This window comes from Triticum dicoccoides, chromosome 4A (assembly GCF_002162155.2).
Source record: "Triticum dicoccoides isolate Atlit2015 ecotype Zavitan chromosome 4A, WEW_v2.0, whole genome shotgun sequence".
Lineage (NCBI taxonomy): Eukaryota > Viridiplantae > Streptophyta > Magnoliopsida > Poales > Poaceae > Triticum > Triticum dicoccoides.
The window spans coordinates 180,509,459-180,517,811 of NC_041386.1; the positions used below are offsets into that span (position 1 = coordinate 180,509,459).

General features: G+C 52.8%; 1 pseudogene; it reads right to left on the reverse strand.

The window, feature by feature from the left end:
* Positions 1-2,687: 2,687 nt before the first annotated feature.
* On the reverse strand, positions 2,688-4,087 carry LOC119288829 (annotated as a pseudogene).
* Positions 4,088-8,353: the final 4,266 nt, after the last annotated feature.

Sequence of the window (8,353 nt, forward strand, 5' to 3'; positions counted from 1 at the left end):
GTCTATCCCCGCTATATATGAAAGGCCTAGGATACAAGTTTCCTATTTGGACACGACTCTATATCCTGTCTACACACCGTACGACTTCAAATTCAACTGTAACCTAATTTATATAATAATATTCGACACAACTCTAACAAACTCCACCTTGACGAATATTCTCCACCACCTTGAATTTGTCCGTGCATCGAACTTCCATGTACATTGGACTTGAGATAAGTCATGAGCACCGCTGCTATTCCCAGACTACATATGACTCTACCTGCAACTGTAGTCCCTTCTCGTTTTCTTCACAGTCAACACTCGAGCAAAATTAAGTTTTGCATTACTCTACTTTGTGCTCTCAACTTCCGAAGTTTCTGTTCAACGCCATCACACATCGATAATTTATTTGCGTGAAAATGAACAACTCACATATTGGATGTCACATACAAGAGTTACCTGAACTCAACATCACCATTCTTTCTTAATCGTCTGTCCGAAACTTGAAGGAATTTCACCGTCGCCCGGTGTCACCCTGAGTCAAATTCACAGTTGTCTCATCCTTTTTCCCGGATAGTCTTTGACATGTGTCATAGCTATAGCACTCTGCCTCCTTCTGTACTTATCATCTATATTTTACCATGTGCACTGAACACCACAGAATATACGGCCATGTACTCTTCCAGCTTTTGACAGTTTCAGACTTTCCGCCACTTTCTCAGATTATCCATGGTCAACTCCTGTCCATCAACCGGCACCGATAAACCCAGTCACCAACTTGAATCCGGTACTCGTCAACACTGCTTCAGCACCCCCTGCACACTTTGTCTAACAACATATCTGACCACCGGTGCCCTGGCCTATCGCTGTGTGCCGTGATTACCGCACGCCTCGCCGCTATCACCGCGTCGAGTCTCTGCTGTCCTGGTCGAGTCTCCCGGGTAGCTAGCCCCCACTGTCTCAACTCCCACTGCAGAGAACCATCGATCATCACCGACCGATGCCGAGTATCACGCCTCCATCAGACCATTGGCGCGTAGTCTGATCCACGTGTCTCTCGCTTTACCCGCTGAAATAGCCTTCGACTCTTCGTTAACTTACGCCGTAGTCCCTCCATCAACTCAGCGTGAAGTCATCCATCAGACTCCTATTCCACCTTCAACATGACTCCATGGTGGTTGTACGTGCCACCCTCCCGCGCCCCGTCGACTTCAAACTCTCATGTGCACCATCTTGAATCAACCACGCGTCATAGTCTGTCGAAGCCGCACAAGCCCTCAGGTCTGCACCATGTGTTTTCACGCCCCAGAAGTCAGCCACCATCAGCATCACGCTCCTATGTCGTCTTCGCTGAAATCACCGCCGTCTTCTGCTTTGACCGACATCCCCGTCGATCCGTCAGACAGTCCAGTCCGACCCAGCCGAAATTATTCAACTGCAACCATGCTCCACCCAGCATCGTGTCCGCCCGCACATCTGTGCATTACCTTGACGCCATGTGTTTGCATGATCCTGTCACGGCGCGCTCCAGACTTCTCCAAGCCTTATACGCACGTCGCCATCCTCGCCACACGCACCACAAATCCTCACGCTATCATCCCAATACACATCATGTGTACAAAGAAATAAAGCCAAAAAATCCACCACATAAGCCTTCTTGCATGCACTAAACCGTGAAGATCAAAAGATCCAAAATCTCCAACTCCACCATGTGCTCCTGTAGGCTGTAGATCCATTAGGCTTCCTATCTCTTCCTCCCGATGAGTAGTTTCAGCCTGTTGTGTAGCTTTCTTTCTTTCATCCAACAAATCTCGCGCCTGTACAAGCACCCAGCCTGCTCATCCACGGGCAGTTCTTCAACTTGACCCAGCCTCGTACGCTTGCTACTCGCGGGAGCACTGCCTGCTACGCTCCCCAACTGAAGTTGCCGCTGGCCTAGCTCCGCTCGTCTGCCTACTACTACGTATGATGTCTGTCGAAGTGAATCACGCCCGTCCTGTGGCCCGCAGACTCCGCTCAGCCTCGCTGCGCTTCTGGCCCACCAGCACCCACACGTGGGCTTTGAACCTTGCATGCGCTAGGGCACCAGCGTCTCTGCTCCCGACCGAAGATCCATCGATCTGCCGCCGCTGCTTCCATCGATCTGGATCGATCAAATCTGCCCACGAAAGACCTGCACCAACGACTTGCTCGGCTGCTGCTGCTTGAGTCCGACTGCCGCACGTTGTATCACGCCGCCCAAATCACAGTGCTCCTTCGACGACTGGATCGCCGCCACCTCATCGATCTGCTGCTGCTCGTTACCGATTGCTTCCGATTCGTGTCGTTGTTGCTATACTGGCCGAGACTTCTCCGTGACATTAAAACTGCCCGCAATATCCGCTGCCGCCCAATCCCGCCGCCTGCATTGACCTTTAACACAACCACGACCTCCTCTAGATCAATAATCCACAACCTCTTCAAACCTTTCTCATGATACCACTTGTTAGAATAAATCCGAGACACTCTGTCGATCTTCCGATGACCAAACAATCACATGAGCACGACACCGAAATTTGATAACGAGGTTCATCGATATGGCTACATCCCCGAGGCATGACTACGGACGCTCCTCCCCATGACACCGTCACAATACCGCACCCCGGCCGCCCGGGCGCCGGCACACGCCGCCGGCTCCCCTGCGTGCCTATGCTATTACGCTGGCATAAGTTACATCGTGCGTCTACCCCCGCTATATATGAAAGGCCTAAGATACAAGTTTTCTACTTGGACACGACTTCATATCCTGTCTACACACCGTACGACTTCAAGTTCAACTGTAACCTAACTTATATAATAATATTCGACACAACTCTAACAACTCGCATACATAAAGCTAGCTGCACGTGCGTATGACAACTCATGTCACAACATATGACATGGTAGAATCGATACGCAGGCCGGACCCGACGAGGGCTGACACGTGCTCTCGTATGAATACGGGGAGACAGATGTTGATGAGGTTGTAATCTTCAAGCCGATCCAGCGACGGAGGGTGGAAAGACACCTTTCCCTCGCAGGCGTCCCTGGAGCGACCCGTGCCAAGTCAGCAACTGCACACAGAAAAAAAAGAATCGCATTAACTATTTGTTTGTTCGTCGTACTAGAAACGCCTCTCGGCGTACGGAGTTGATCAAATCTGGGGGTTGTGAAGTGATGACGATTACCTTGGCGTTGACACCATCGGGGATGATGCGGCCCTCGCTCCTGAGCTTGACATACTCTTCGCGCTTAAACTTGGTGAATCCCCTGGAAGAAACGATTCGTACAGTTGAGATCTATCCGGCAACCACAAGGCAGGCACAGGTGGAGAGAGCTCTCGATCCTGGTCGTACAATTCAAACTAGGGAAGGCCGACGGATTAAGATGGCATACGTACCATTTGCCGCTGACGATGACCCTCTGGCGTCCGGGGAACTTGAACTTGGCCCGGCGCAACGCCTCCTGCGTGTGGGCCGTGTGCGCGTCGCGGCAGCGCAGGGAGAGCAGCACCTGGCCGATATGCACCCGCGCGCACATTCCCGTGGGCTTGCCGAAGGCGCCGCGCATGCCGGTCTGTAGTCGGTCGACGCCGGCGCAGGAGAGCATCTTGTTGATGCGGAGGACATGGTAGGGGTGCGCGCGCACGCAGAGGTGGAAGGCGTCCTTGCCGGCGTGCTTGGCCATGTACTTGTTGCAGGCAATCCGGGCCGCCTCCAAGGCCTTGCTTGTCACGTTCTCCTTGTCCCAGCTCACCAGGTGCACGCACAGCGGTAACTCGTCCACGCCACGCTTCTTCTGCCCCACGTCGAAGATGCGAATCTTGGGGTCCGGCACCCTGCGGCAGTACCGTGACTTGGGGTGGCTTGTTCTTGATCTGGCGATAGCACCGAGCAGGCCCTGAACAAGAACAACAACGCGTTAGTTCAAGCTACTATTACTAACATCGTGCATGATCGATCCGGCGAGCTAGCTAGAGGAAAGAAAAGAAACGTGATGGCTGCAACATGGAGACGATGGAGATCCGGGCAGCTAGAGGAAAGGAAAGCAAAGGAAAGAAAGGTGATGGCTGCTTACTCCTTCCCATGGCGAAAAGTTGCAACCTGAGCCTGAGGTGACAACCGAGGCTGTGAATGAGTGTTTCGGAGCTTGGCTAGGATGTGTGATTCGAAGGAGACGGGGGAAGCCAAGTGGTGGGTTTATAGAGGGGGCTGGTGCCGGAAGGTTCTGTTTTCCGCGAACGCGTGTCGGCGAGCGGCCGGAAGGCCGAGGTTGCGTTTGCTTGAGGCAGGCCGTGACGCTACTTCGAGAGCATGCAGGCGAGTGGTTGACACGCCATAGGCTGCGAAAACGATCGAAGCATTTGCTTGGTTTTGAACTCCCCAAAGGGGCCGAGCCGAATTCTTCATAACAAAGTGAAGCCGCAGCCCATGATCGCCCGGGTGACACACGCATGTTGCTCTGCTCAACTCTGAACTGATCCTCGTGCTTCTCAAAAAAAAAACTGGTCCTCGTGCTGCCCGAGTGTTAGCTTTTTTTTCAAGGGCTACTACGTCCAAGCGGATGCAGATGCACCATCAGCGTGTGGTGGGGAATCTCCAAAACAAATCCAATGTCGAGTCACTCTCAAATGTCTAAGGACGGCCGGTGGGGCGAAGGCTATTCAACCCGAGTCCTAATTATTTGCCCCATTTCAAAACGGATTGAATACAAACAGAGACGAAATTTGAGCTGAACGGACGAATTTAAAGCAAGTTTCATAAATATTACATGCAAATGGGCAATATTGAACAAGTTCAACATAAACTTAAACTAAGCTAAACTAAACCAGGCTAGGCACTAGAGGTGACTGTCGTGGATCTAAGACTGACAGTAGAATGGGGGTAAGTATGAGGAGGCAAGATCCTAGCTATGAATAAGTTGTACACACGAGTTTTACGAGTTCAGACCCTTCTCGGAAGAAGTAACAGCCCTACGTCTCGGTGCCCTGAGGACGGTCGACTGAATTATGTGTGTATGTGAGTTTACAAAAGATGCGAACCCTTATCTCAGAGGAGGGGGGTGGCTTATATAGAGTGCGACAGGACCCCAGCTCCCCTCCGTTACATAAGATTCAATGTTCATAAAGGAAAGGCGTTACTGGTAACATCTACAGTAAAGTGTCATAAATGCTCATAATGCTATGGTTTAAGTCCTGACCGTTGCAGAGTGGAGGGTTCCTCATCTTCTGGTGGTCGAGTGTCTTCAAGGTGGTCGAGTGAGTGCATCTCCACGGTCGAGTGGTTGATGGTTTCTCTTTGACTGTTTCTGATTCTTTGTAGAGATGTCTTTGGGGAGGGTAAGTTGGACAGGTCCATGACCCTACCCTAAGTACATAGCTTCATCATTAGCCCCCGAATGGATCAGGGTTTGAGTGAGGAAGGGGTTGAGAACACTTCCGACCCACTCTTTGTGCTATGAATATGCCTTGTCTGGAACAATGAGTTGAGGTGATGGCATCGACTCCTTTCTCAATCGCCTTGATCCATTCTTGGTTGTTGTCGAGTGAACTTTCATGGTAAAATTCCGAATGATGATGTAGAGGGTGTTTGTCTTCAGTCTGACAGGTTGTTCTGCTCTCCGCGGATCTCGCGGGATTCGAATTTTGGGAAGTGCGCCAGAAGGGTGGAACCGAAGTTATCGGGACGGATTGGGTAAGTCTCCTCGATCCCTGTGCCACATTTTTCGCCACGTACTGCGTGCGCGACTGTTGCAGGATTTGTTTAGATCGCTTGGGTCCACCAGTCAGCCACTCGGTGAAAGGCCTTATAAAAGGTCTTGGGTCAGGCCTCTGCTCTGCGTGCTCCCATTCTCTCTTCTCTTTCCCCCGATCTCTCCACCACTCTCGCTTCCGTTTCGTCGCCGGACCTCTGTTCGAGCTTGACCCGTCACCATGGGGAAGGAGAAGACGGCGGCGCTGGAACGCGCAAAGAAGGCGACCGCGAAGGCGAAGGGAAAGCGGACCAGCCGGGGCGGATCCTCGTCGAGGTCCGGCCTGCCGGCGGGCTGGATCCAGGGCGATTAGATCCGCTCGGCAATCACGCAGGACGATCTCGACGACCTGGTGGAGGGGGGGATTGATCCCTCACAAGTCGGCTCGGCTCCCGGGGGACGAAACCGAGACGCTGCCTAGAGAGGGTGAGTGTGTCCTCCTCGCAACCCACATAGATCGCGGATTCTCACTGCCTCCCCACCCTTTCTTCCGGGTTTTTTTGAACTTCTTTGGGGCTCAGCTCCACCATTTCACTCCGAACACCATAGTCTATCTGGCCGCTTTCGTGTCCATGTGCGAAAACTTTTTGGGCTGTCGACCGCACTGGGGCTTTTCAAACACATCTTCACTTGCCGTTCTCAGTCGGTCAAAAAGGCCAAGTCGAGTGACGAGAGGACGCGGGTGGTCCAGATGTGCGGTGGCCTGGGGATCCAGATGAGGAGCAAGAGTACTTTCCCAGCCATGATCCTTCCTGACTCGGTCCGGGGCTGGCAGTCGACTTGGTTTTACTGCAAGGATCAGCCAACCCCTGGCCAGTCGACTGGACTTCCTCCTTTTTCCTTGGCTCGAGTGGAGAAGTCTGCTCCCCTGAAGGTAGTTCCAGAAGAGAAGGCGGAGGTCAAGGAGCTGGTTGAACGGGTCGTCCAGCTTGTCCGCGACGGAGTGACCGGGATGGATCTGCTGGAGGTCTTTCTCGGTCGACGCATCCAACCTCTTCAGGCGCGCGATCATCCGATGTGGATGTACTCTAGGCTCGAGGATACCACTCGGATCCACCCGGAGGAGGTTAGCGAGGATATCTTGGAGAACTGGTTGAGGGGAATCACTGGCAACAAAGACAACCCTCGGGGATCCAGGAGGGTGATTCCATTCGACAACTCGCACCAGCCGGAGCAGGTATATTTATGTTTTATCAAGTATCTTTCCGATTCACCATGTGATGTCCCATTTGTGGTCGACTGAATGTCCTTTGATTTTTATCCTTTCAGGCCCTCATTGAAATGTACTCGATGCTGAACGGAGTGCAGGACCCAGGCGCTGAAGAAGAAGGGAGCGGAGGCGAGAGCGGCGAGGAGCATTCGGAAGCCGAGGAGGACGAGGAGAGCGATGAATCGACTGATGAGGAAGAAGTCGACTCGCCTCCTCGCAGGGAGAGGAGGTCCAAGCACACTCATGACCCAGCAAGCGCTCTGGACTTGCTGGCTGCGCCAATCGGGCAGTCCTCGAAGCGCCCCAGGACGTCTTCCCCGACGCCGATTGAGAAGGCTCCAAAGCAATCTAAGGTCGCGCCGCCCCCAGCACCGAAAGTGCCGAAAGCCATCTCCTTCAAACTGCCAAAAGCTTTGCCCAGGATCAAAGTGACCGTTCCTACTATCTCTGGGTAACCATCTGATTTGTCCTTTATGTGGATTCGATTAACTGGGTGTAACCGATTGAATGCTGGCCTTTGCAGTGCTGCTACGTCAGGGACCTCTTCATACTAGTACCGGGACGAGGAAATGGAGGATGCGGTAACCTCCAACCCAGGTATAAACTCTTGCGATTTTGATTCTTGATCCTTTTAGGGTCGAGTGGTTCACTTGGGGTCGAATGTTCTGTCTCGCAGCTCCACCTAACATCATTGATCTTCCGGATGACGACGAAGATGTGGCTCCTAAGCCTAGGAAGAGAAAGAAGGTAACAGCTGGCAGGGTGACTCGGCAAGAACCAACTGCAACGCCTCCCGTCCGTCAAGCTGAAGACGCGGGCAGGGCCACTGTGACGTTCGCTGCACCCTTGTCGAGTGGGCATCCCACACGGTTGACCGCGCCTGTGGTTCCTTCAACTATCGAACTCCACACCATGGAGCTTCAAGCAGCCGCACCTGGGTCGTCTGCACACTTTTTCACCAGCTACCCCGTCCCAGACAACCAGTCGGAAGCGGCTGCAGAAGCCATCCGACAGGCTGATATGATGATGGAGCGGGTGAAGATCGTGCACGAGAGCAGTCAGGCTGCCTACGACGCAGTGCTTCCCTTCGGGCCAATGTCCAGGTGAGTAGACTTTCTGACTGTTTTTGTTCTCAAAAGATCTTCTTCTGCACAATCTCCTGTTGTTCGCGTCGAATTAGAGCACCCACTGGGTGTCGCTGTCGTTTTTGGTAGATTCGCTCTTCCACTCGGTCTGGGCGAGTGGGACCAGAACTGGTGGGGGCACGCTAAGTGAACCCACTGGGTGTAGTCCCTGAGACCGCGGTCGACTGCTGGCAGTCGACTGTGGTCTGAGTTCTTCTTTCTTGACGGTGCAATTGTTCTTTCTCTCTTTTTTTACTCCTTGCACTCG